Here is a 26,291-nt window from a genome sequence, read left to right as displayed (position 1 = left end):
AGATTCATTACCAATACATGAGTTTGTTATAGTAGTAGTAGTATAGTATAATACCTAACTATATTTATTACTTCATCTACCCCATAAAGCCCCACTCTAATTTTTTATTTATATGTAAATTTTAATGCATTACTTACCCAAATATATATAGCAGTTTTCTTGTTTACTATATTTGTTATTTACAATTTCGATTTGGAGCAAATGTTTTCCTCACTCGCGCTTCAATTTGCAGTCAAAATTGATTTTAAATATTTGCTGTTTAAATAAAGCTATTTAATTTGACTTTGTTAGCTCTACTTATTTGCGTTATTAATTTATCAATAAATATATGCTTTATATATGTATGTGTGTGTGTATACCGTTATTTCGTTATTATATTCAAGATATTTCTTTATCGATTTTTATGTTAATATTACACATTAGGCATTAGGCACTACATTAATTCCTGATTTTTTATTTTTTATTTTTTTTTTGTTTTTGTTTTTTTTTTATATATATATGTAAATTTTTTTATACTTTTTCGTTAAATAAAATTTTCAAAAGCTTACACGACGTTTGAGCGTTTTATGCAAATGTTCTTCTTCTTGTTGTTGTTAATAAATTATTGATGATGCAATGGTATTTGTTTTGTTGTTGACTGTATTAATTTGATAAAGTCGTTAAAGCGCTGTAAGCAGAGAATATTTGTTGTTCAATTTAAGTTTCGAATCGTTTTGAAGCATTAAAAAATATAAAATATATTTAACAATAATAAACATGCATAAAAACAATAAATTTTCATAGTACTAAAGAGCAGCGGCAGCAAATGTGCAATTATCAGCGGCAAAGGCATAAATTTTCATTAATAACAGAGCCCAACACGTATACGCCATGTGCAACGCGTGATAATTATGAGCTTTAAACACGCAGTAACAGCATTTTTAAATTTGTGTGTGCTTTGCCCTCTAGCCACTTTATGCTGAAAGCGAAATGCAGCCATGGGACGGAAGGAGCTGCGAGAGGTGAGCTGTGAGGTGTGAGCTGTGAGAGAAGCAGCCTGTCAATAGCTGACATAGCTGACGAAAGCAAAAACACAACACTCAAGCGCAAAAAGCCAAAGAGCGCAGACTTTTGGCTGTTATATATGTGATATACATATACATATATACACATTTATATATATAAATATATATAGACACTCGTATATACAAGTGTCTGGCAAGTGTGTGCAGAGGCGACAAAACAAAAAGTCAGCTGTGTGAATTGTGGGCGAAAATACGAAACAAATACAAAAAATATACGAAAAGAAGATGGAGAGAAAGACGAAAAGGGCAACCAGAGAGAAAGAGAGAGAGAGAGAGAGAGACAGAAAGAAAAGACAGACAGACAGCAGCACAAGTTTTCAGATCCTGCTGATGATGATGATGATGAGACCTGACTGGAGCAAAGGCGCAACATAAATGCGCTTACCCAGAAACAGCAGAGACAAAAACTAAAACAAAACGAAGACAAAAACAAAAATGAAGCAAAAAACTGTCGATGTATTAAGATAGCAATGCTTTAAATCAGCTTTAGCTAAACATATAATATACATTATTTTGTCAAGACCTCAAGGGGATTTGCGTCAGGAAAAGGGTTACAACAAATTTGAAAAAGGCATATGCAGAATGAAGAATAAATAAGCAGCTATTTACAGTTCAATAGATTAAGAAAAAAAGGTAAATTAATAATTGTATATTATTTACATATTTATCTCAATATTTATAAATTTATAAATTAAATTTAAAGTTCTTTTTTCTTATTATTCTTTTATATATTTTTTGTTGCTCACTTTTCCTCATTCAATTTTATATGTAATATATGCAAATGCAATAACCATAATATAAACACACTTAATTTAATATACATTCATTTAGCGCACACTCTAGCTCTGTATGACCACATATTACTCATACGCCACGTGGTTCAGGGGCAAAACGCGAACACTTTACACAGCTCAAGCTAGCTCTTTGTCTCTCTTTGATTCTGTAGAGAGTGATGAAAGCTTCGAGAACAGTCTCGCCTAAAGATACCCTACATTGCTGTATGTAAGCCAATAAATTACTCATACGACGCGTCGTGCACATTTAAACTTTCAATCAGTTATGTAGCACGCGCTTTCTTATTTCAATATTTCCTTTCTAAGAAGTACATCAATTTCATTGTATTTCTTAGGCTCTTTATATATTATGTGGGTATGCGTGACGATCTATAGATACTCTAAACGATTTCGACTTTATATTTCCATAGGCTGATATATCTTTTAGACTTTTCCTTCGTATTTTGGCTTCCTTAAATATGAATTGTATTGCCTATTCTCACTTCATCCCTCTGCTTCTCTCTTGGGTAAACTAAGCCAGAGTATCTGTGAGTCGTGCACGCTCTGCCAATACATTGTTTCTTATATTTATTTGCTGGTGCTGCAGCGTCAACATGTCGTCTTTTATTTTCTCCTTCTTTTTTTCTCGCTTTATTAAGTCGCACAAGGTGCCGAGCAAACGCCTAGAGATACAGCACACTCACACACATAGACTCAAGAAGGCCGCTTAATGCCGCCCTCATTGCTAACTACCAATACACACACACACACACACCACACACATACTTATTTTGTTGTCTACTACTGTATATAGGAACAAACTGATGCTCTCTAAGGCATTGCCTCATCACTACTCTCACAGCAGCCTTCTGTATGTGTGCCTGTGTGTGTGTTTTGCTTCGTATATATAAATAAAATAAATGTAGGTGAAAATATACATAAATAATGGCCACATGCGCTGCCTTTTTATGAAGTGTGTGCCGTCTGTGAAAATTATAAAACAGACATTGCCCATTCCAATTGCCTATTTTGATATTGTGTGTGTGCATACGTGTGTGTGTGTGTGTGTGTGTGTGAAGTCTCAGTCAGGTATATTGAGCTTGAGGGTGGATTTAGTTCAAAAGTTGCTTCATCTGTAGGCGTGCAAATAGCAAAGCGCACTGAGCCGTGCAATGGGCGACGAAGTGGGCGTAGTTGCCTATATATATGTATGTGTGTGTGTGTGTGTGTGTGGTATAGAATTTATCGGGCAGGCAGGCACAACAGCTGCTGGGCATGACAAATACTTTTGCTGGTTAGACTCTGCGTTTGACATTATTTACGCAGAGTTCTTGATTGGGTTTGCTGAAATCAATATTGTGCTAATTCAGAGCGCTGAAAATCAACTGAAATGCAATCACTTTACGCTCCACTCTTTGTTTAGCTTGATCTCAGATTTAATCTGTCTAATGGCAGACAACAAATTGTCAAGGGAAACGCTGTTTTCCAATCATAAAATGCAACAAAATTGTATTTACTTTCAAATTTCCCTTTTAATGGCAGCGACAACAATGCTTCCTGATGGCGCGCGAGACAGCCACGATAATAAGCAAATTACAAAGATGCGGTACTCCAGCCCACATTCCCTACTCCCCCATCCCTTTGCCCAGAACCTGCCCCAGTGGCAATTTTTACTTTTCGTTGTTTTGCTTCTGTTTTTATGTGTGGCACGAAGAACGCATTTGCATATATGCCGGCGCATAAATATATAGAGCGCAATTTATGTGTGCATCTATTTAAAGTCTTTCCCTTTTCCTTCTTTTTTTTTTTGGCTGTGGGACGCCTGCACTTGTCACACGTTGTCCTGTTTCTTGTGTGTAAGCAGTACATGTGAGAGATTATTTACATATGTATATGTGAACGGGCATGCGGGGCGTGTGTATGGCTTGCCCTCGTTGTGACTGCAGAAAAAAGAAAGCGAAAAGCGCAAGCGAGATAAATAACAAAAGCACTTTAATACCAAGGAATACCAAGCTAGACGATTCCCTGCATCACTCATCATTTTTTATATGAAACAAATTACTGGCTCTGCCATTTTCATAGGTTTGAGAAGTTCTCAAAAGCAGTTTAAGGCAAATATTGTGAATATGGGAAAATAGGGAAAATGAAATTGAAAGTAATTAAGAACGAAATCCACAGAAAAATCTGGAAAAGGTTTGTGATAGATATCTTAATGAAAAAAAAATATATATATATACACATATAGCTTTATTACATATTTACAGGGTATTAGTAACCACAAACCACAATAGCAACAATCAAACAGATGCATGCAAAACAAAAACGCGAACAAGCAATGCCAGCAGCAGCTCGAGTTCCTCTCACTGAATTTGAGTTCTACTCAAAGCAGTTTGTTGTTGTTGTCATTTGGTGAATCTGTGTGTGCCCCTCTCTCTTTTTGCCTCTTTCCACTCTCTCTTAGATTAAAAATCAAAACAAGCTTTTGAGCTCTACGTACAGCTCGAATTACAATTAAAAACTTTGGTAAAAAATTTCACTTATCAAGCACAAACCGCAAGTTTCTTATGGCTAATTGGCAAAAAGAAAATGCTGAAATGAAAACTCTTTATTATGGTAAATATTTATCAGGAACCCAAGGCACGTTCACCTCTTCATCAAACTTGCCAATTAATTGCAAAGTTTGTAATTTACATTTTTGTGTACATCGAGCGGCGAATGCAACAAAATACAAAAACTGCCAAACTATGAGTGCAATTTAGCAAAGTTTCCTTCTCAACTGACTCTCTCTCTCTCTCTCTCTGGGCGAAAATGTTCAATAGAAGAAATTAAAAGCACAAAAAGGAGAAATTAACGCCAGTCAAGTCAAACTTAAAGCGCAGCCAAAAAATTGTAGCAAAAAAGTTGAAGAAAATCAATAAAGCGAGTCAAAACAAAAAACTTCCCCAATGAAGTGGTCGAATTTTGGCTCAACTTTTGCTGCTTGACTTTTTCTATTACTCTTATTAATATTATTATTATTATTTATATTATGAGGCAACTATTGAACGAACTGAGGAGCAAGTTCAAAAAGTTTAGAAATTTGGCGACTCTTTAAATTTGTAGTGGGCTTTCGCTTGCTCAGTGTCGCATAAAATTATTATATATATATATAAATATATATATATATACTGCTACTACAGACATAACCACAAGGGTTAATGAACTCAAGAGATGCCCAGAGGCGACTAACAGTGGAAAACAGCCGCCAGCCGCCAGCAGCAGCAGCAGCAGCAAGGCAAATGGAGCGCGCCGGCTGCTGCGACTCTCAGCAGTGGGTGTCAACAATTGCACAGCTGGGCTCACACACACACACACACGCTGTAGAAGTAGAAGAAATAACAGTCATAGCCAGCTAAAAGAAACAGCAGTTGCAACACACACACTTACACACTTACACATTTTTTGCCAACTGTAGCTGAGCAACTTAAAAAAAAAATGTCAACACTTTTCTAGGCAAAGCTTCAAATATAATCAGGTTTTTCTTTCACACTATTCTTTATAAAATTTATATGCTTAACACTTTTGGCTTTTGGCTTTTAGCTGCAGCAGTAACACGAATCGATAAACATGACTTGTTGAAAATAATGTGCGCACAGTGCGTATGTGTAATGTGTATCTAACAAGTGGCTGCATTGGCAAATGGCTCGCAACTTGGCAGATTGCAGGCAGCTGTTGCTTAAAGTTAATTGAAATATATGTTATATATAAATAAAACTTTCAACAAGCAGAAATTCATATTCATTAAGATTTTCGAGTATATAACTTTAAATCAAATAATTTTTGTATGCACTTCCACTCTGGGCAACTATCAAGCCCATAGCAAGCCATTTTCTACAAATTTCAAAGCTCTCTTAAATTGCTTAATAGTCGCTTCTCATAAAGATCAAAACACAGGCCATTCGCCCATCAAATGCCAATAAACGTTTCATCTATATGTCCACTTGTATTGTCCACACATCAAATTGATAAGCTTCAAGCCGCACACTGAGCCCTGGCTATGGGCCTGGCTAACCGCATTGACCACAAATGGGACAGAAGTTTTGGTAACCACAAATTTCTTTGACCGATGCCATTAAAATTGCAGATATTGAAATGCTATAGTAAAGCAATTGCTGAAGACAATTTAAGGAGAGGTCAACAATTTTTATAGACAGCTTGAATTAAGCAAAGGCAAAAATTAATAAATATAATGCTTAATATATTTTTTACATATTTTTAAAATTTTTATGCTTTACATTTTTAGTTTAGCTGCTGGTTTTATATACTTTCGATACACTTAAATCATAGACACGCACCGAAAAAATCAAAAATTTAATTTCAAGACAGATGTGTTATAAATATAGATTGATTAGATTCTGATTGGAGAGGCTATCCGGAAACGGGGCAACACAAACAACAGCCGCAAGAGTATGCAACGTTATTTACTACTTTATTTATTTGTATTCTATATTTTCGTATTATTTATTTTCTTTGGTTTAACGTAACGTAACGCGAACGATAAAGACGACGAAAGACGGCGACGAACGACGTAGAGGCAACGACGACAACGGGCGACGGGAGAAACGACACGTGGTGCAAACAACGGGAAAATGTTTACAAAGCGGCTACTGCCACACAACTGAGGCGACAGGATGCAGTCGCTGGCTGTGGCAAGCGGCTGCGGAACGGAATGGAAACGAAACAGACAACACGAACACGAACGCGCGCGTTTGCCGAACGAACTGTTCCAGCAAAACATCTGTTCGCTAGCGAACGGGTGCGACTGAGATGGAGCGCACCCGAACAGCTAGAGGCAGGCAGAAAGAGAAGGCGCCTAACAGAGCGAGAGAGAAGGAGCGAGCGAGAACGAGTATGGGAGCGTACGCGAGAGCGAGAGTGAAATAAAAACACTGTGGGCTAACTAACCTACCGCAAAGGACTTGGCCAACGTGCCCAAAGAAATTAAATAGATTATGTGCTTATATAAATAAATAAATGAAACCAAGTTAATCAAAGCGGCCAAATGCAACGCTGGAGTTCGTCTCAGGCAGGCAGCCAGCTGGACATGGCACATTAGACAGCCTTAGATCTGCTGCTGCTGCTCCTGCTACTCCTGCTGCCGCTGCTGCTCCTGCTGGCTAGGCTAGACAAAATGGCGCCTGCGCCGGAATGTGAGCCAAAGAATGCCTAAGCCAAAATAGGCCTAGGCGAATCAACATTAAGCAAAAGTGCAACGAAAATTGCCAACTGATTTTTTGCTGTTGTTGTTGTTGCGTTCTTCCTCTTCTTCTATTTGAACCATTGCCAAAAACACGAGGCGACGAGCCACGCTGACGCAGCAGGCGGACTGGCGGACCAGTGGACACGAATTTAGCGCACAAAACGGAATATGCAAAACAAAAACAAAATTCGGAAAAAGCACGTGGCTTCGCACTTGCCGGCTTACTTGGCCGGGCGGTTGGATGGCTGGGGGGGGAATTCTTGATTGTGATTGTGTGAGGGTGGTAAGCGCCCACTTTGCGCTGATGTTTACATTGTGCACGTTGTTTTTTTCTTTTTTTTTTAGAAGCCAAATTTGTATTCATATACCTAAAATATCAATTCATAAACGTTTTATTTAAAGTGTTTTGCATAAAAAGGAGGAAACAGAGGAGCAAAACTACAATCCTAGCTGGCCAGGAATATGCATCAAACTCTCCCTCTATTTTTTATTTAAATTTTATATTGCTTAATTTTTGCCCCGAATTAATTAAGCTTCGTGGTTTGTTTATAGTGTCATTGAGTCATTGGCTTAATTCAATTAAATTTAGCTGCCAATGTCTGGACGAATAAGTATTTTCATTGCGGTCGGGCGTAAGCAGTTACATAATACTTAATGAAATAAATTAATTTAATAATATAAAAATACTAATTTTTAGCTTTATCATGTGCTCATTTTATAAATAAAATAAATCTGCAGATTAGGTCAATATTTAAGGAACTTTCTTTAGAGTAACTTAATAGCTTGAAGCATGCCAAAGTTGTTGATTCTAAAAGTATAATAATAATGATATTATTCTAGATAAATTTGTCAATTTTCATTTGCAGTCATACTTATTGGAGTGCAACCCTAAACATTCTATCTCTCTATTCTATCAGAGCACCAAGAATTTCGATTTGCAATCCAATAAATAGAACAGCCAATCATTGTCACAAACCAATATACTCTGCTCACTTTATGAACAAGTATAAGAAAACAAAAGTGCCTGATTAATTGTTTTGCCCTTGTTTGGACAAAAAATGTCAAACAACTGAAGCAGCAACAACAACAACAACAACAACAACAACAACAATAAACGTTAATAAACAAATGGAAAGGCGTGAAGTGCACGCTAACCCAAAAGCCAGCAACAACAACAACAACAAATTAACATTATAGTTGAAATGTAAGAAATAAACAAGCGAAATATTTACCAAATACGATAAGTTTCTCATTCAGGCAGCACGCAAACAAAACCAAAGGAAAAACCCTTTTCAAGTAACTCAATTGCGGCACGCGACAAAAATTTTAGACAGTGGCTAAAAATATACAGAAAAATATACATATATATGCATACGTGTGTATAGTCGTATATATTTCCATGAAAAATGACGACGACAATTGAGTGCCCTTTTGGGTTGGCCGGAAAATTAGTTTATGCATTACGCACAACAATGAAGCGGCTAATAAACAAATTAAATGAAAAGGCTATCAAGATGTAGTGAACACGTAACGGGCGACACTCGATTAGATTGATGGTCATTCATCAACTGAAACGACTAATGGTTCCCTCATATTGACAGCCCTGGCAATTGAGCAAATGACTCAACAGGTTGTTGCCATTAAATGGGAATCGGTATATTAAGAATGGCCTCGTTTACTTTTTATGCTAATTCCACAATAATTTATAATTATTGCAATATTATTTAGAGTGTATTGGGCAATTTTGATATTTTAAATAATGTTCCTATTGGAACTCAATCAAATATTAACCTTAAACAGTTCTAATTGGATTTATAGTTGCTCTAAACTTCTTATTGTAGGAATTTTTTATATTTTAATACCCACATATCTAAACATTTCCTTTCATTTCATCTTCATGTCCATTTTGTAATTAAATGGAAAGCTAGAATGTATTTCAGCTGACATTTCTAGTTTAAGTTCTTATTGGAGTCATCGTATGAATCCAATAAGAAGCACTCAAAACTCTTTGAAGCATCACGATATCAGCCTAACCAACACACTCTCGACACTGGCAGTTAGTGCATTAATAATTCGCTTCAAATAATGTACTTAGCCTCGTGTCGACAACATTTCCATTATCAATCAAAACATTTGATGCAAATTTCGCTTTGATTCCGCTGATAAGATTTTTGCTATGTGACGTGTGTGTTTCTCGGCATAACTTCAAGTAGCTAAAAAGCTGATTTTTTCTTCATTGTTTTTTTTTTTTGTTTTTTTGTTTTATGTGTGGCTGTAGTCAGGCAGGCCACGAAGACCGTCAACACGGCGTATGGGTAACATATATGACACATGTCACGTGACGCCATAACACATCATTTTACCTTGTTTTTTTGTGGCACACCAAGAGGGAGAGAGTGAAGGAGAATGAATGAGTGAGAGTGAGAGAACAACAAGCATATAACACGAGTAATGACAAACAAGCCGAGCCCAGCCCAGGCCAGCCCAGCCCAGCCAAGCCGAGCCAAGCAAAATCAAGAGCGAGCCAGCCAGCAGACAGACAGACAGGCTGGCAGGCAGGCAGGCAAAATAAGACATTTTGTGATAAGCGCACAGGATAACAAGTTGAACGTGACGAGCATGTGAAACACACATGGAGAGCGCAAAAAAAAATAAACTCCTCTGTTGTGATATGCTATAAACAATGCCAGGCACAGTCGACAAACTACAACAATCACACACACAGACGCACACACACATACACATGCAAAATGACAGCAAGTGTCAGAAAGTAAAAACATTAAAAAAAAATACAAAAATAAATAAACAAAGTTAGAGGTAGAGTAAGAGCGCGCGCTCTAAATGTCGCTGATAACGCGAATGTCAGTGCTGATAAAAAAAAAAAATAGAAAGAAAAGAAACAGGAGGAAACACCTAAAGCCGCCCAACTGCGTCTGCTGCTGCTTCTGTTTCTGCCCGCAGCTCTTTTACAACCTTTCTACAGCTCGACTTTCGCTTTTCATGACTTAATTTTCGCCGGCGTCTCGTCGCTTGACAGGCGCACAACCTAAAATAGAAACAGACGAAAAAACGAAGAAAAAAACTAACAAAACAAAACAAAAGCAAGGCAAAGTCGGCACACATAAAAATGAAAAGTTGCTGCAAAGGATTTTAAAAGACAAAACGCGCATAAAGTGTTTGGCACATCCGCTTTCTATAGAACGCTGCTCTTTTGGCTCTCTTGGCTCAGACTTCATCTCACACACACACTCTCTCTCTCTCTCTCTCTCTCTCTCTCTCTCTGTCTCTCCCTCTCTCTGTCTCTCTCACAGTTATGCAAATGCTTGTAGCACAAAACAAAATGTACGCTGTGCATAACGCGCGCTCGAAAAGCACAAAATCAAAACGAAAGCGAAATTTTATAGTGGCGCCATTTTTGAAGGCTTCTTTTGTTAGCTACCAAATGGAGGAATGTAAAGATACATATACATATATAAATATAAATACATGTCTACATCTGCTGCTTTTGCTATTAAAACTCTATAAGAACTCAAAGGTATAAACTGAGCTAACTTCCATGTTATCCATTGGCTTCTCTTGTAAAAAAAAAAAAAAGCTAAGTCTGCAAATTTTCATTTATTTCCTTTAAGCTCTCTACCAACTGCCACTCTGCTCGTGTATTTGCAATCAAATTCTTGCTAATTCAATCAATTTCTAATTTAAATCATTTTTTCCTCGATTTTTCAATTTTTTTTCAATCATATGCAGTGCTCCTGCTCATATCATTCAATTCGCATTTCAATTCTGTTCAGTTAAACGCACAAACTAAGCATATTCACGTTCGTTCAATTTCATTCGATGCCATGCAATCTCGCCTGCAATCCTAAGCTTAATTTCAAGCCCAGCCATCGTATGCATATAAAATATTACTCATACGCACGTTTGCACTTTAATAAACTCGGCAACAACAAAAAAAATGGGAGAAAAAAAAGAAGCTTCCATGTCACTTGGCTGGCAATATGAAGCGCATGCAAAGCGCGTTTACAATTTATGCTGCATAAGGGTGAGTGGTGGGTGGGGACCCGGGGCTAGGGGTAGCAGGTGTAGTAACGTCAACTAAACTACCTGGCAGACATGCTCAGCTCTGCTCAGCTCTTGTGCTCTTGGCAACAAGTCTGATAAAAAGTACAATCGGTTTACTCACTTTTTTTCTTCTTTTTCATTTTCTCTTTTACTGCCAGCACAAAATTGTCATTTCCTGCACAATATTTGTACAGTTTTTAATATGGGAGAAAAAAAAAGTATAGCCAATTGTGAAAAAAAATGCATATACATATATGTATATAAATAAAAAGTTGGCCACACACACATGTTGCACATGGACACACATAATGCACAACAAAAGTAGCCAGCGACAATGTTGGTTGTCGGTTGATTGGCCAACATCTGATAGCCGATATCGGTGGCTGGTAATGTGTGGGTGTGTCCAGTGTGTGTATGTGTCTGTGTGTGTGGATGGACACTTGTACCTGATAAAAATCAACAATGAACCACAACAGCAACAACAATAACATCAACTGCACAACAAACGACAACAATGCAAATACATACATAAATGATTATCACAGAACATTTTTACTCGGCTCTGGACAGGCACCAACACCGCAGTGTATACTCCAGCATAAACCACTCGAGGTGTTCATATCAATTACCTGCTGTGCAGATTATGATAAACTTGCCTAGCGTGAAGGGAATGGAAGAGAGTGCCATGAATAAGTTGAACAGCTTTGAAATATATGTATATGAAAACATATAATAAAATAAAATTAAATTAAAGTAATATATTGTAGTTTAACCTATATACAAAGATTATTTTTAGTATCAAAAAAATACTAAATACTAACAAAATACCAGCAAGGAAGTCGGCTCTAATCGAGACAGCCTGACTAAATTATACACTGTCTTCTCCATAAGGTTACTCTTTCACTTATTCTACGCCTTTTCATTAGTATTTACCAAAAAGTGTAAACAAAAATGAATTAAATATTTATGAAAATATATAAACACGTCAATTATTTAATATAAAATATCTTTGTCTCTATATTATATAAATCCCTTAGTCAAAGCGCTTCTTTATGAATCATTAAACACATCACATCAGTCAAATATACGTTAATTAATATAATGCCTATAACATATAGTCAAGCCTTTTATAGTAAACCCATCTCAACCCATCTCAACTTTTCTTTAGCTTCTCCACCGTGAAACGCCATTAAAAATGTTTGGGGCTGCGCATTTAAAAGTCTTCACGATGCCCAGCTCAGCGCTGTGAGCCTAATAAATAAACATTAAGCAACATTTAACCAATATTTACATTGTAATTTAGTCATTATGTCCAACGTTCACGTTTCAGCTGACGGCCATTGGCCAAAAAGTCGACAAGCAAAGCCGACGCTGAAGCGTTTTCACCTGCTCGACAAATAAAGCAATTTTTGGGCGCGTGTTAAGCTGTTTTACATAAACAGAGGCAGGCTCGCCGGGCCGGGCAGACGGATGGGACGTAGACGTAGCCGTAGTCGTAGCCATAGCCGTAGCCATAGCCGAGTGGGCGGGGCTGGCTGGGTGTACTTGTGGGATTGACTCATATGCTGGGTCAACTGCAGCTTTGGCCATTGCCATATTTTGCCTTGGCAATTTGGTTGTCTGGCTGGGCAGGCACAGCAGCAGAGCCTCCGCCTTGGCTTGGCAATATTTAGGCAGTTTTAATGCAAAAGCGTCCACAAACCATAAATAATTGAAAACTGCAAAGACGTGCAAAAAATGCCGTGGCAAAGGCGAGCTTCACAAAAAAAGAGAGAAGTAAAAGTAAAAAGAAATGAAACGAAACGAAACGTAGCGAAATATGTGGCAAGAGCCAGTCGGCAGGCGGCAGTCAGCAGCCGGCGAGTTGTTGTAGTGAAGCATGCAAAAGTCCCATTAAGGCTAATAGGCCCAAAAGGACCAACAGGAGACGGACCGCTCTACACAGCGAGACAGTTAGTCAGTCCATGACAGTTGGTTGAGTTAGTTGCAGTCACCATCAGCCAGGCCTCTGCCAGGGCTGGGCCAACACTTAAGAGATACACCTATTAAGCAATCATAAGACAACATACGACAATTAAGGAGGCGGTTTTTAGAGGAAGGGTAAAGACTCTTATAGTAAGAGAGTCGACTGAAAAGCAGATTTCAAATCAATTTCACTCGAGCTCAAAAATCTTGATGATTTATAAAGTAAGTTGCAGTTGATGAGTTATGATATTAAGTTTAATGATAATTATCGAAATGGTATTACAATTATCCAATAATTTTAATTAAAAATGTCTAAAGTTCTTGGGAATGAAAAGCAACAAATAAGAATACTCAGAATATACAAACAATAATAAAAAAAAAACACAAAAAATTTAAGCTTTCTCTCTCGAGTGCTATGTATTAAAATTAAAAATTATTTAGCAAAAACAATATTAAAATTCTATTGTATATTAAGTATAAATTTTAGCAAATGTCTTTATCCCTCTAATAAACTTTATCACTAAAAAAACTCCATTTCTTAAGAAAAAACATTTCCAAGCAATTTGATAAGATATACCTATATAATTAATGATGTGGATTAATTCGTTAGGGCTGCGCTGTAGCCCTGTTTCAAAAATTGTTGGCGTTAGCACGTTTAGCGTTGTAGCTAACTGTTAATTTTGTCTATTTCTCTGTTGCGGGCGGGGGCTATGCAAGTTGGACACCAGCGAGCAGCTACCCCCAGCCCCAAACACCTATGTAGCTCAAAAAGTAGGCTGCACAATTTTCGGGGCAGCCCTGCAGCGGTTCAGTTTACAGTTTTCAGCTGAATGTGTTGCTTTTTTTTTTTTCTTGGTGTTGCTGCTGTTTTCGTTATTTTTTTCTCATTTTTTCAAAACGCCGCCAGCACTTTGAAGCACTTTAGCGTCGCTTATCCTAATTGTGGTTAGTTTGTGTGTGTGTAGGTGTGTGTGTGTGTGTAAGTGTGTGTGTGTAGGTGTGTGGGTCTGTGTCCTTCGTGAGCCGCTCACGCGAAACGTGCATAGAGCATGTCCTGCCACGTTTGTCTGCCCTGCTTATGTCCAACTGTATGTGGGTGTGTGTGTGTGCATAATTTTTTGGCATTTAGCCAGATAATTTTCTTGCCTGCTCAGCTCAGTTCGGCTCAGCTGGAGTCGAGTTGGCCTGCCCGCTTGTCCTGTCCATTTCTGTTGCAAAGTTAATGTGTCCTGACAGGCCTACACAATATTTAATACACAACTTTTTCTGTCTCTCTCTCTCTCTCTCTCTTTCACTCACTGTGTCTTTCTGCTCTTTGCCTTTTGGCCTTTTCTTTGTTTCTCTTTTTGTTTGCTGGTGTCTGTCTCAGTGTGGGGCGTGTGAGTGGGCGTAGGTCTTAACGTTTTTATTTATGATTAGCTGTAAATTAACCTGACATATTTTTAATGGCTTTTTAGCTGGCGACTTTCGTTTAGATAGAGAAATTTCATAAGAAAATCTTTTTATACCCTATAATCTTATTAGAATTGTATCAAAAACTGTTTTAAAGCTAAAAAAAACGAAATCAATTTATCGATTATTCTCAATAAAAATGGTATGGGGTGCGTTATCGAAAAAAGGCGGAGAGACCTTGTGAGAGGAATGTCCTTGAGAAGGAGGTGACCTTGAGGGGTTATAATATTATATAAAAGAAACAAAAAAAATACTGCCGTATTCCCTCATCTTCACTTCATTACACAACACTGTGTATATAACACTGCCTACAAGTTCAACTCCCTTTTTCGACCAGTGTCATTTTAGCATTTCATGTAGGCGTCAATCTTACACTTTACACTATTTTGCTCAGCACCTCGATGCGGCCCAAAAATGCCGCCTTCATCTATGGCCCAGATCACGTACATCCTTGCCAGCGCCATTTTGTCAACTTCTAATAAATTTGCTGTGCAGAGAAAAAGAGAAAAGTTCGAAGCGAACAGTGGAACGCACTTCAAACCGCCTGCACTCACACACCCAGAGCTGGGCTGAGAATGGCGGGCGGCGCAGAGCAGCGCCTAAACAATGGCAATGGCGGCGATGCCGTCATTTTGTAAATCAAACAAGTTTTAAGTGCAGAGCAGAGCAGAGCAGAGCTAGGTGCCACGGCAGCGAGGCAGCAACCGCCAGGCAGCAACAGCACACAAAATATTCATGAACACAACAGGCTCATAAATAAATTGCAGCCCAAACGGAACGCCGTTGTCGTCTGCTGATGCAGCTGCTCGATGTTGTAGGTTCTAGCAAGGGATGGGGAATGGGGGGATAGGGGATGGGCGCTACAAAGTGGCTGCGAGTGGCGTGAAAAAACTTGAAAATATGCTAACATAATGCAAGCGAGCAGACAGCAACAGCAACAGCAGAGGCTCTGCCGCCTGTGCCGCCTGTATAGATGGCGGGCAAATGCAGCATCAAGGTTTTATGATGCTTCGATTTCGTGGAATTAGCAATGAGTCGAACGTGTGGCAAGAGCCATCAGCAGCAAAACCAAAACCAGTCAAAGCTCTTCAGTTCGTCAGCTCCTCGATATTTATTTTCAGTCAACGAACGCGTTTTTAATATCGCCCAGAGATGGAGTCGGAGAAATGCATCCACATCGGAGCAGCATCCAAGTGCAGTTCGTGAATTATTTGTGGCTCTGGCAGCTGTCAGCTTTAAATGGAGTCACCTTTGCCAAGTGATGAAAAGTGTCAATGTGTGTGTGTATGTGTGTGTGTGTCTTCTAATTAATTTAAGGCCATTAACATTTTAAAGTCCTTTATATGCAATTTGCCAAAGTTACACGTCTTGCCGGCATAAGGATAAGCCTCGACTGCTTCTCCACTGGCGACAAAAAGCCATGAAATAAATTATTTCAAGAATCAATTACAACTAATAGCATAGACCACTTGAAAATCAATTCAATTCACATGAAAGCCCGTCTGACAGAAACAGAGACTGAAACTGAGCCTGAGCACGAGTCGGAGCTGAAGCTGTAGCTGTAGCAGGAGCAGTCAAGGCAGCACGGCAGGACAACTTCAGTAACTGAAATGAATCGTTGACTTTGTGTGGCGCACACAGATTGCCAAGCGCGTGCGAGAGAGAGAGGGAGAAGAACGAAAGAGCTTCATTTACTCCACACATATGTGACGATTTAAGCTAATGCATAATTGATTGTAATGCCACGGCAAGCCGATTTCGGCTTTGCCTTCACACAGCCACCAATGGACCGACGAGGGCTGCCAAATTAAGCAGGTAAAATTGAATGCAAGAAATTAATAATGATGCATATTGCAGATTACTCACAATTAAGCAAATGCAAATCACAAGAGCTCCAATCATCATAATGGCAATTACAATGAGAGCTGAAGACTGAAGTGGAGAAAGAGAGGGAGAGTATGCTAGGCTTGTTCTATCTTAAAAGAGAGCAGAAGAAAGGAGAGAAAAGAAAGTGAATCACAGATTGATAAAGAGAGAGAGAGAGAAAGAGAGGTAGAAAGAAAGAGAGAGAGAGAGTCAGAGATCAAGACAAAAGTAAGTGAGATATATGTTACAAAAGAGACTGAGTACCCTAGAGAGAAACAGGGAAGGAATAGTAGTAGACAAATAGCATTTCTGGAAAACAAAAATGAATAGACAGAAGTAGAAGTAGGTAGCAAAAGAAATGTAGAGAAAGAAAAGAGATCACCAGAGGTAAAAGAAATATTAACAAATAAATAACAACAACCATAATAAAATGCTGAACTTTATCAATTTATCTACTCATAGTACTTGACACCCTAGAGATGTATTATTTTATGAATAATTTCAAAACCAAATACATTTCCAAGATATTCTCATATCCAAAACAAAGTTCTACACATAAATGAAAAGCTTGTTAATCTTTCATTCGAGCCATTCCGCTTTAAGACCAGACTTCTGCCTAAAGTCTGCTGCTGAAATAGCAACACAAACAATTTCTCAAAGCGAGCAACCCAAATTTATCAGAAAACAAAGCACAACGAATATCTCTGTCGGTTAATCTTTCAAATTTATGTTGTCGACTCGAGCGATCAACGAAAACAGAAATCATCGTCACAAAGTTCAATTTGAAGTGCTCGCAATTCAACTTTTGTGAAATGCCACTCATTATAAAAGACTCGCAATGCCACTGGCAATGGTATGTTATCAATCCCAAAGGCTCGTCAGTGGATTTTTGGGCACTTTTATATTTATGAAATGCATAAACAACGACAATAACCAGGGAGCAGAGTCCCCGGTATCCGTTATGCCAGTGACAAATGCGAACTTTTCATTTTCTATGCCGCAACAGTCGTCGTTGAGTTATTTAAGCTAAACATGGATGGGCATCAGGAACCAGATAGAGCGACAGACCGAGGGCGGGCTGGTGAGCGGGCGTACTCGACGGAAGGACAAATGTCATGACAGACAAGTCCGGACGCTGGACAGGTTGACAGACAGACAAACCAGCGACGCAGACAAAACTGTATTTTCATTTTTTTTCTTCTTCTTCTGGCTATATATGTATATAGTTGTTTTTTTTTTTTTTCGTTTTGTTTTTGTTTGTTTGGCATGCAAACAATGGAGCAGCGCGGCGCAGGCTTAAGGGTAGTCGAGGATTGCACATCTGAGTGGCAGACAGTGTGCAAATGTCAACTCGTTGGAATTCAGACAAGTATATGCAGCACTTGCACACACACACACACAGCAAGGAGAAGACGACTAGTAGATATCCTAAGTCGAAAAAGTAAACAAAGTCAAAGGGTTTTTGACTACACTTATTTCATATATTTTATTTTACGTATTTAATATAGAAAGTAGAGAAAGTAGCAGAAAGGAGTAGAAAGTAGTAGTAGTCTACACTTAAGGGAAAAAGGGCTATTACAAATAGATCAAATATAAGTAAATTATAGATTTTCAGGAATTCGATTACCTAAGCAAAATTTGAATTCGATTCTCATTTAAAAAAGTAAAGTTTTAAAATACTTAATAAACCTCACATAACCCATAAACCAGTATACCCCAATCAAGCATTTTCAATGTGCTGAGGGTATGGCAAATGTCAAGTGTAGAAAATGCACACGCCAAATGTCTTTGGCCAACTTTGGCTAGCTGGCTGCAGTTTTAATTCCAGCTGGCCAATTGGCAGCCTGTTTGGGCCATTTAATTTGTTTATTAACTCGACGCGCGCGCTGTCAGCGCAATTAACGTCTAATGAGCGCAAGTCCGAGTGGCCAAAAAGAAACTTTTTGGCCATGCCACGCCAGGCCATCTACTAGACTATCAACTGTATCAACATCATTATCAACTTGCTCATCAGCCTGATACAAATCATCATCATCATCAGTAGCAGCAGCAGCAGCAACAGCAGCAGCAAGAACATTATCATTATCGTTATCATCATCAGCATGTGCCGCAACGTGCACCAAAAAGTTTGTGAACTACAAGCTGCTGCTGCTGCCCAGAAAAACCACAACAACAATGTGGCAAGCGCTTTAGATGCAACTGACGATAGCAAAGATTGTACAACGAACCAGCATAGATAGCATGGGCAAGGGCGAGCCTGCGCACATCTCTGGGTATATCAAAAATGTCATCAATTATGTCATAGACGAGTTAAGCAAAATCAAATCTAATCGAATGGAAGCTTGTTCAATAGATGAACTAATGGACTACATGAGTTAAGCTAGAGAATGGAGGCAAAAGTGTGTGTGATATGTAAGAGAATGGAGGACTGCATGTATATATGTAAGCATGTATGCGTGTTCTCTTAAATCAGACCTAAATAAAGGCAAGTCTTTAAAATCTCATTTAAATAGTCCCTCTCCATGCGATTCTCATGAAGTCAAGTCTTGCTAATCAGCTGCTGAGCATTCACATGTTAAGTAGTCTCTTCATTTCCCCCCCACTCATACCACTTTCGGAAAGGGCATTCACTTGATCCTCTATACCCCTCACATGCGCTGTCTCTGTCTCTGTCTGGCATGTTGATTGCACCATTTGGGTGACGGAAATGCAAACGCATAACTTTTGTCAAGTGCAGAGTCAAGTGAAGCAGCCACTGCCAGTGCCGCCAACTAACCCAGGCTAGTCCCAACGCTACAATCTCTCCACTGTCCAGAAGATGTCGCAGCCAAATCTCATGCTCCCTAAACCCATTTACCAACCGCAAAATATGCTCAACGCAGCGCAAATTTTTGGTTTAGTTTACTGCAAGCCGCTATCTACGACGGCGTCGCCATCGCCATCGTCGTCGTCGTCGTCGTCGTCGTCGTCGTGGTTGGGTACCAACTTAATGTGTTGTCGACGCCAGCTGCGAAATTAGAAATTAGTATTCATGCCCCACAGTGTCATTTCCGCGAATGCGCGAGCAGTTGGCAAAAACTTTTTACTCTCGAAGCCTTTGTGTGCAGCGCTGAAGAGAGATTGATATGCGGGCTACAAGAAACTGCCAGCAATACGGCTGATTATGAAGTACTTCACGGAGCAGCAACCGCACACACACACACTCTCTCGAGCTCTTTTTCTCTATAAGTGTTTGTGTGTGTGTGTGTGTGTGGGGGGGAGACAAGTTCAAAATTGTCAGAGTTCAAGTTGCAAGTGCTTAGAGTGTGTTATGGCGCAACTTTTTCATATAAATCCTTAATTATGACATTACTTTGCATATTATAATGTTGCCTTACAAGTGGCGCGAGAAGGCGTTCCAAAAATCGATAACGCCAACAAATCGCTTTATAAGAGAGAAGTGCTCAAACTGGGCGAAATTCAGGAATCATGCATATTTCATGAAGATCCGCTAGGCAAGAGTCATATATACATCATTATATTCCTAGCGAAATTCACTAAAAATTGCAATCGGGAATGCTTGGGATTCGAGTTCCAAGCCACGCTCAAGTGTCATTGACTGTGTGTGGAGGCAAAAGCTTTAAAGCAAAAATATATATCATAACTTGAGGCGCAAAACAATTGCAATTGAGTTGATACCAATGAACAAGGCCGACGCCACAACGAATTGCACTTACGACAAATTTTTGCGCCGAGTGTCAGCCATACAGAAATAAGCCTCAAATTGTGCCCAAGCCTAGCAAACTGAGCAGCATCAAAAGCTGGGCACGAGCAACAACAACAGCAACAACAACAACAGCAAGAGAAACGGCGATGGCAATGGAGGCAGTAGCAGCAACAGCAGCAGCAGCAGCAGGAGGCAGTTGGAATATTTTGTACTTTATGCCAGCAAATTCCGTTGGCCAAGTGCCAAGTTTAACGCCGATGCAGCCGCACAGCAGCAGCCGTTGTATAGTATTCCTGGTCGCATCACGTTGTGCACGTTTGGATGGAGTGCAGCTGCGGAGCTGTGGAGCGAGTGAAATGATGGCCATGTGGGCGTCGACCACACCCCGGGGCCAGTAGGTTGCATGTCGATTTTAGGCTTAACAGGCAACGAGTTCAACTTGTTCTCGTCCAAGCAGCAGTTCGAACCCTGTCCTAAGCGGCCTGGCATTAAAACAAATGCAAATATGCCGCACAGCACAACAACAACAACAACAGCAGCAGGAGAAGCAGCAACAGCAGCAGCAGCAGGAGTAGCAGACGATCGTCTGCGCTTTTGTTTGGTTTTACGTTTACTATTTTTTGGCACTTTATGTTTTTGTTTTGTTTCTGTCGTTTTGGTGGACCGTAGGCGTGGCTGCCAAAAATGTTTGTGGCCCATCAGCCCCACATCCGCCGAAAAAAAGGCACATGTGTCGCTTACAGGAAATAAATGGAGGCTGAAAAAAAACACAAAAAAAAAACAAAAACAACAACAACGAGCGCGCGTTTTCAATTACTGAGTGCAAAATCTTAATGCGCTTTCCTTATCGAACGATATTTTCATTTACATCGAGTGCAATTCATGCAGCAAATTGGAAAGAATTCATCGAGAGTAAATTAATATTTTAAGCTGCAGGTAAATGAAAGTTGCATTGAAATGGAAATTTTGATTAATTATTCGACCCTTTTGAGCTTTACTTACCGCAAGTTTTTTAAAAGAATTGCTTGAAAAACAATGTGATTTAAATTTAAAAATTTAAATAAATATTAAAAGTATAAAACAAAATTAAATATAAATATATGAGCTGGTATTAATGCTCAGCATATGCTATGTATATAACACATATATAAGCCGTGCATAACACTTGTACACACAACTTTTTTTTGGGCACATATATATGCATGTGTGCACATGTGTGCGTGTGCGTGTGTGGGTGTGTGTGTGCCCACATGGGGCAGCCGCCAGTTGTCCTGCAGCATGTTGTCACGGGTGGGCCCGTGTGTATGCTAGACATATTTGCTTAGCCGCTTAGGCTTAAAAGTTTAACCAAAGTTTTGACCTTGAATGCCACACACACGTGCACACACACCGACACACACACACACACAGATAGACTAAGCTGCGCCTGTCCATTGCACTGAAGTGTTGCCTACTTTTGAGCGCCCGCTGCTTAGCTTGTATTTTGCAGCTCAGACTTTTTGACTTAAAGCAAAACTTGTGCCCCACACACACACACACACATACAGATAGAAAGCGTGGGTGAGCAGCAGGCAAAAGCAAACAATAGTCGAAATTTGAAATTGTAAATGTTTGCACAATTCCAGGAGCCCGAATCACAGAGCCGCCAGTCAGCCAACCGCGCCAAGCTTGACACACACCCACACACACACACACACACAAGCACATATAGCGAGAGAGTGTATTCCCCGTTGGTATACCCTGCACCCGCTCTGAAGTAGCCGAGGGCGTTGCCGCTATGTTTAACTAAAGTTTCGTGCGCTTGTGCAAATAGCAAAAGGATTTCAACAACGTCGCCGTCAGCTTCGCCTTGCTCGTGGTCCGTGCACAAGCGGATTACAATCATAAGCGAAAATTAATGAATTATTTACCAGCAGCTTAGTTAAGCGCAAATGCCGCCGCCCCAAAATCCCCAAACCTCCAATCCCAAAAACAGCAGCCGCAATGGCCCCAAAGGTGGCAGTTCAACTACAGCCACAGCCACAGCTCGCCCCCGGCACCTCTCTCTCCCCGTTGCTCTCAATGTCAAAAGTTGCGCTTAAGTTAAATGCCGAGGCCTAGTCTAGACCCCAGAGACGTTGCTCAGCTGCTACCAGGTAATTAATTAGCCCAAGACATTTGTCAATATTATCTACAACTCAGCTCAAATATAACCCCACAAAAATATACACCAAATATTTCAGGTGGAGCCTTGGCCCACTGATAAGCAAATTTGATTTATTTCTGCAAAATGAGCGAACAATTTGAGACTTGTCAGGCTGTCAAAGTAAATTATTTATTTGACTATGCACAAAATTTCTTGATAAATATAAATAATTAGTTCATTAAAATTGGAAATGAAATATATATTCAATTTAAATTGCATTTCATTTAAAGACTTTTCCCCAGCAGGCACAAGACTCATAAATGTTGTTAAATTAAATATATTCTTATAATTAGATTTATTTGGCGATAATTCAAGCACTCAATCAATATAAACTGGCCAGCACTTTGGGGAATTTTGTGAAACGAATGCATTATTGAAAATCAGTTTCTTCATTGGCTTAGTGGCTGTATGGCTGTTAATCAATTACAAATGTCCAAATAGCAATTAACGTAATTAAATGGCAAATGAAATGTGAAAGTTGAAGAAAGCCAATTTAAAGCAGTTTGCATAAGCAAGTTTTTGCAGCAAATTAAGCCAAATTGAACGAAATGCTTGAGACAACGCCTATTCAGGAGCGAGACAGACAGAGAGTAAGAGAGAGAGAGAGAGAGAATGACTACAGACAAATGCATATTAAGTTTGTGGCAAGTTGCAATAGATCTGGGAGTGAAGGCAAATGGCAAGCAAAAGTTTATTTTTTATTATGCAAAGCACGCTGGCTTATGAAGCGACAGCCAGGACTCTATATATATATATATACACTTGCCCGCTGAATATCCTTTTGCTGGAGTGCGAATAAAAGCAAACACAGATAAATCCATTATAAACGCACGTTTGCACACACAAAGAGAGACTGCCAAAAAGAGAAAAAGAGAGAGAAAAACAGAGAGAGCGAGAGAGAGCGAGCATTACTCAGCCATGTTGCAGGCACTTTAAGCAACCAACAGTCTTTAAGGACACTGCCACGGCTTGCATTCGTGGGTAATTAAAACTGATTACGGCTCATTAAATGATAAAGAAACGTAACGCACGCATTATGTGCTGGCGCGCCATGAGGCAGCGGCGGGGCAGTTGCGAGGCGGCTGCTTCATTAAAATGATAAACACGCACGCGATGCCAATGCGCTAGCCGCATGTCCTTGCCGCAAGCGGCTTGCAATTGCGGCCAATCCAACAGCAGCAACAACAAAAGGAAGAAACAGAAGCAACACCAGCAGCAACAGCAACAGCAGCAGCAGCAGCAGCAGCAGAGCAACCGGAACAATGGCAGCAACAGCAAGAAACACGCCTGGCGCACTTCCAACAATAAGCAACAATTTTAGCAGCCGCCAAAGCTATTATCCAGCGCCAGGACCTCATGGCCGCTGCTTTTTGCTATGCCCGCCAGCCAGGCAGCCAGCCAAACAGACAGCCAGACAGACAGCCACAGAGCCCGCCAGGCTGTGCCAAGCAGGCACAAATTGTTTTTTACACATGTGCGCGCAACATATTAAATTGTAAACATGCATAAATGTTGTTTATTGGGCAGCGTCAGAGCCAAACAAAACAATAGCGAAACAGCGAAAGAAAGCAAAGCACGAATGCAACAACAGGTACCCTGTAAAAAGCCAAGGCAGAAGGCAAAAGATAAACGTGCAGATGGCATGGGCAGATGATATTATCTATCAATATTATCTGTTATCTAACACCTATACTCTATCATCTGTATGTTATTACTATCTGTCATTATCTGTCACCTATCCTCATGAATGTGTAATAGATCCTTTAACATCTATCTAATATCAATTGTCTATCACCTCCTCTCTATCATTTCTCTTCTATCATCAACTATCAAATCTCATACCTATAATGTATCAAATGTCATCTATTCAGCTATCATCTATCATCTAGTATCATCTATTATTCATTATCTATCATCTATCATCCATCATCTATCATCTGTCATCATACAAAACATTATATTTTACTCCGATCCAGAGCAGTTTCAACCTCAACCAGCCACCATCTATCATATCATTTGTAAGCCCATCAGATATGGATCGGACCCAGAACTAGCTCAAACTGTAAAAGAAACTGGAACCAGGCAACCGTTCGCAATCGCATTAACAATATACCCTAGCTTTTTACTAGCAAATACCTAGAGCATACAAATGGGCAAATAATATGTGAATGCATGAGCTACACTCCGCGTCTCGACTCGATTTCGACTACTTGGCAAGGCGGTTGAGAGAGAAGAAACAAAAAATGAACGAGGCGACTGTGGAGCGAGTGCCAAAAACAATTTAATGTTGTTTGATGACGTTTGCCAGCGTGCTGTGCGCTCCTTGAGGCTTAGCGAAAGTGTATCCTGTCAAAGGATATTATGCAACGAAATTATTGTAGTTGGCACCAAACAAAAAGTTTGCCAAAACATAAACACTGAGCGCCTCTGCAACTGCGACGGCCAGTAAGCTGCCAAAAAGTCCTGCTGAGCCCCGGCCCAAGTGCCATATGTGAAGCGAGGCAGAAGGCCGTGTGGTTGCAGGGGGTGGTGGAGTGAGCTGGGCTGGTGCTGGTGTTGTTGCTACTCGTGTTGGTGCTGATGGGGTAAGCGGTGTTATAAATGCGACAAATGAGCGCCGCATTAGCGTCACCAAAAGTGCGACCGCCATTTAAATGCACAGCAACATCCAAGCAAAACAATGTAAATGGGCACGAGTTGAGTGTGCTGGACTAGGAGATACTCTAATTGGGCGTAAAACATTATTACAGATATCTATAATACTGAGTAATAGTCTACTCAAGCTATTATTGACTTAACTTTCTGAACTCTGTCATCTGCAATCCCCAGCATTTTTTCTGATTGTTTAGCCTTTAGATTTATTCCTATTTTAGTTCCGAGTATTTATAATAGGTAACCTACAAATTAAATCACAAAAAAAACATAGAATTAATTTTAATAAGTGCTAAATTTTTTCTAGAATTTTTCTGCTTAAACATAAACTCATTTTTAGGGTATCGAAAATGCCTTCCTCTAATTTAAGGCACATTCATCTGTCAAGGCCTAGCCACAATGCCTACGACCGCAAATTAAATGAGGGCTGGGAGTGTTCGTCATTATGACGACATAATTCGTGGCATTAGCCAAACATGAAAATCCGTTTAAAATGTGCAACAGCTACAAGACGCTATAAAGAGAGTTTAGGCTCAAGCTTAAAGCCCCAAAAGAGAGACAAAGAGCTAAAGCATTTTCTTGAAGCCAAATAGAAAAACTTATTGATGCTATGTAAATTTGGCTTAAATCAATTTATATCTTAGTTATTTAACAAGCCATAACTCGATTTTGTCAAAGTACTTTAAATATTTAACACAATAACTGCTTAAAGCAAATTTGCCAGGCAAAGTTTTTCGTTATTTCGCATTTGAGGCTGCAAGAACAACAGCAGCAACAACAAACCAGTCTTAAATAGCAACAACGACGGCAACGACAACAACAACAATAACAAACAACAACCATAATAATAACTCTCACAACAGCCGCAGCAACAACAACAATGCGAACAAGAAAGCGTGATTAAGTTTAGTGAGTCGACAATTGTTTACCCTAGGAAATAAACATAAATATTTAAATATTATTTATAACAATATTGAAAACTGAAAAAAAAATTACTTAATTGTAATATAAATAAACTAATTTTTTAATTAAAACTAACAAATTATAATCATCGCACTCTCTGTCCCTCTCTCTCTCTCTCACTCTTGAATATAGGATATAAGCTGCAGCCAGTAAAACTTAACGTGTAACTTTTTTCACATGTCTGTATGTGTGTGCGTGTGTGTGAGAATGTGAGTGTCAAATTGTGCTTGACTATGCGTGTGTCTGTTTGTTCGTGTGTGTGTGTGTATAACACAAAAGCCGCATGCTGGCATGCATGCATCTGTGCATGTGTGCATGTGTGTGGGTGTGCGTCGGTAAATGCGTGTGTGATAATGCAATTGTA

General features: G+C 39.4%; 1 long non-coding RNA gene across 1 annotated transcript; it reads right to left on the bottom strand.

Annotated features, from left to right (window-relative positions):
- Positions 1-513: 513 nt before the first annotated feature.
- On the bottom strand, positions 514-6,498 carry LOC116804295. The gene is made up of 2 exons (XR_004364256.2): positions 6,112-6,498; positions 514-667 (listed from the first exon to the last, which is right to left on the bottom strand). It is a non-coding gene; the product is annotated as an uncharacterized LOC116804295 (long non-coding RNA).
- Between the last annotated feature and the right edge of the window lie 19,793 nt (positions 6,499-26,291).

Source organism: Drosophila mojavensis, unplaced genomic scaffold, assembly GCF_018153725.1.
Source record: "Drosophila mojavensis isolate 15081-1352.22 unplaced genomic scaffold, ASM1815372v1 contig_74, whole genome shotgun sequence".
In the NCBI taxonomy this organism is placed as follows: Eukaryota; Metazoa; Arthropoda; class Insecta; order Diptera; family Drosophilidae; genus Drosophila; species Drosophila mojavensis.
This window is presented reverse-complemented; position numbering and strand designations above follow the sequence as displayed.